Below are 3785 nucleotides of genomic sequence, written 5' to 3' on the forward strand. Positions count from 1 at the left end.
TTCCCAAGGTTTGGGTCAACCTATCAGAGAGAGAGATAATAATAAGGGGTAAGATTACCTTAATAAAATTACAACTAGAGGATAATGCACCCAGAGCACAATTATGGTGCTATTCAAATGAGCTCCCATTCTCAAGGAGGTCATCAAGGTTATGATTTCTAGAGGGGTCAAGAGATTACGAGAATAAACTAATTATTCTGACATCAAATAGATATAAAGGTGATTGCTGATTGGTTAATTCATTTTTCTTCTGTGAATCTATTTCTGTTCAATTAATTAAAATGACACATATGTTATACTCTCCAAATATCACCCATGTTATTATGCAAAGGTTGAGTTAGTCATTACATTGGAAAAGGTCAGGGCTTGAATTTAATGCTGGAGGGAGAAACTTTCTTCCATTTACTCGTCATCATTACCATCCAGTTCTTGCTCGGCTGTGGTTTTCAGTGGACTTCCTTATCCTAGGAATGACTCCCATTTCAAGTTCCTGTGAATGCGATGGTCTTGGTGCTTCTGCTTAATGGGTATGTGGGGTTGGGTTTTCAAGGTCATCACTCCAGGACTCTTCTCTATTAATGGGCTCTTCCTGCAGGAAAAACCAAGTCTTCTACAAGTGAAAAAGGTCAGATGGTTATTTACCAGCCTTGTAAAACAGCCACAGAATATTCCAGGTTACTATCACATAAATAGTTTAAACATTTGTTTATGCTGTTTGCAACAGGAGTGACTGAGGAGATATGCGGCCATGGGATTTGACAGAGTCTGTAAACATAAATCTGTGGTCACATTTATAATTTTAATGCCTTATGTGAGACATTTGACTCTAATTTTAATGGTATAGAAATACTTTTTTATGGTAAATATATTAATTCTTCTTAGTTACACTCCATTAACTGGTGTTTAGTTAAGGTGCATGTAGACTGTATCAGCCCTTTTAATAGAACAAGATGAGGAAGAAATGCTTTAAGACACAAGATGGCATCAGATTTATCTGGAGAGAGAAAATATCAGCAGAAACAAACTGTGGCAGGAGGTTAAAAAATCACCTGTTTCTTAGGGGAGATACAACTGGGTAACTATCCGTGGAAACATGAACATTTTAGATTGCGTATCTTCCATTCAAATTTATGAGCAGCTGTCGGGGTGCTGGTGCCGCTCCACCAGAAGGATTGCTCTTTGCCAAACCATAATGAGCAGATTATGGGTGGCGCTAAAAAAAGTATGGGACTCTTCAAGAAATTGCAGTGCATCATATTAACTTCTCTCTGATGTTAGCAATTCCCCATCATATTGTATTACCAATCGCTGTCACTAATATACCATGAAATTCAGATGTATAATGTAGTGTACAACTCAACCTCTCATTTCAAAGGTTTGTTACCCATAATCCTGCATGAGTCATTAGCAATGTCACTGAACAGAGTAAAACACATTCATTTCTTAGAGTGTTTCCTCTGCTGTCAAATAGCTGACATATTACACATGGACACAATGCTTGATTCTCCAGAGAGCTTTGATTGTGGCTTCGTGGAATGTGGGCCTCTTTAATGGGCAATCAGGCCTCCACTACCCCCAGTCTACAGGCCTTGCTGGATGGCTGAGCAGCTGGGTACTCTCATAAAGCACCTATTTGCTTTTCTTTAAATTATTTATCTATTGAAATGTTGTTTATGGTATTTTAAAGGCAATATCATGGGAAAAGGTAAAAAAATACAGTCACCAAAAATGAAAGAACTGAAGGATAGGGTAAAAACTTGGGAAAAAACTTTGATTTTTATAAGACTTGGTCTCACTTGAAAAAGGTTTGTGGCCCAAGTTTGGGGATAAGGGTAAGCACCCAGGACCCTCAGGAACCAGCAGCACAGGGCCAGGAACAAGGCACAGCACCATCCATCCAGAAATGAGGCACAGATGGACCCAAACTGTCACTGGAAAAGCTCTCTTAGTTTTAATTGCAGGGACAATCTCTCAAGGCAGGCTCCGCAGAAGGTCTCACAAGGAAAGGAACTGCCTCATCTTCCAAGTAGAAAAGGGATGACTTTAAGGAGCCTCAACCTACTTGTTGGGTTGTGATGTTCCACAGGTAGATTTATTGACCTACACCATAGGGATGTTGGGTGAGTTCTTCTATCTGGGGAGGTTATCTTGAGCTGTGATGCTGTTACCCTCAGTGAGGTGCCCCTTTCAGCCATGTATTTGCAGTTTTGTAGGTGAATTATCCACCCTGACAGCAGAATGATGGGCTACAGGACAGGGCTGTGGTTGACACTGAGCTGCCAATAATAATTTTGAGAGTGTAGTTTTGTGGTAAATTTTCATTTAGCTTCCATTTCCTCATTTTGCTCATGTGAAAGTTAAATGGGACAGTGTCACAAGCCTTCCTGAGCCAAGATGTATCACATCTACCGCTCCCCCTTGTCTCCATGCTAATTATCTTGACAGATTGGTTTGCCATGATTTACTTGGAAATTCTGCTGGTTGCTTCCCACCTTCTTATTGCCAGACTGCACACGTAATTCTTGGTTGTTTTACCTGGTCTTTTTGCAGGCAATGGTTTGTCCAGAGGGTGTGTGCCTCCTGCAGTCATGGGTCATCATCCTCCAAGGAAACCCAGAGAATGGTGCTCCTGGGTGAACTTCAGAGCCTGCTCCCCTCACAGCAGAGAAGGTGGCCTGGCAGGTTAGAGCTGATGGTGGAGGAGACTATGCTCTGGATCTGCAGTCTGTGTCTGCTGAATGCCAAGGTCGTGCTTCCTTCTGGTTCACCTTGTGTCGCAGCCGAGATAAAATGTCTGGAAATGTCACTCCCTTCCTCACCTCAAGATTATAAACACATTAATAGGTTGCCTATTTGTTCAGTTTCTTGTTTAAATTAAGTAATTCTTTTTACACATTTTTTTTTTAGTAACATGTAACATTTTTCTTGTATGCTATTTTTACACCATTCTTGCATCAAGACCAAGGTCAGATGAAGAGCTTTTTGGCTGGGAGGTCATTCTGTTCAAGAAGGCACTCTGACACATTGGTGCTGCAGCATTTGAGGCTTTTACAAAGAAAACACACATTCAAATGGCAGGTGAAGTACACTGAAGACTGAGCAGCAGTGGGGCCGTACGATCACCCATCAAGGCATGGCTGAAGTTTCTTAATTTTGCCTGAGCTGGGCTGTGTGGAGGTGAGGCTGCAGCTCTAATTCCAGCACTCACAGCCGATGAGGTGCTTTGTCGATTCTCTCAGCAATGGTGTGACAGGCCCAGTGGTTCCTGTATTGTCAATTCAAGTACTTATCCTGCCATTCCCAATTTATTTCACGTAGTCTCTCCAATCTCCACATTTTCTAATGTCACGATGGTGATTAATCTATTCTTGCTCCTGAAAGGATGCAAAAGAGGGACATTAGAGACAACGCAGCTCTGTTAAATACCTTGTTGTCAGGTCATATCAGAACTCCAACCTGGTTTTTAAACAAAACTTCCTAAAAATATATATTTAAGGGAGTACACAATTATTAGGAGTGATGCTTGTGACAGTAACATACATGACATTTTAGCTGTTCCTCTAAATGACCTGGCTGAGTGGTGGTTTATGACCTGATTTGCACACCAGTAGTTTTGCCTATACAATAACCAGGCAGCCAGACTCAAAGTGCAATTACAAATGAGATCCAAGCCTGTTACCAATTTAAATCAGAGTAAAGACATACCAACCTGGGAATGATAAACCATCAGTGACACTATCAGTAACTTAAAGTAAAATAACATTTGCAGCTTGGCCTGGGCTGAA

General features: G+C 41.1%; 1 long non-coding RNA gene across 1 annotated transcript in view; it reads left to right on the forward strand.

The window, feature by feature from the left end:
• The window catches only part of LOC108448874, an 18549-nt gene that overhangs the window by 8033 nt on the left and 6731 nt on the right, over nucleotides 1-3785 (forward strand). Inside the window, exon 3 of the long non-coding RNA XR_001864932.1 lies at nucleotides 2551-3785. This exon is cut by the window's right edge and continues 5526 nt beyond it. This is a non-coding gene — a long non-coding RNA (uncharacterized LOC108448874). The remainder of the gene's footprint in view (nucleotides 1-2550) is intronic.

The sequence above is a fragment of the Corvus brachyrhynchos genome, unplaced genomic scaffold, assembly GCF_000691975.1.
Source record: "Corvus brachyrhynchos isolate BGI_N302 unplaced genomic scaffold, ASM69197v1 scaffold220, whole genome shotgun sequence".
In the NCBI taxonomy this organism is placed as follows: domain Eukaryota; kingdom Metazoa; phylum Chordata; class Aves; order Passeriformes; family Corvidae; genus Corvus; species Corvus brachyrhynchos.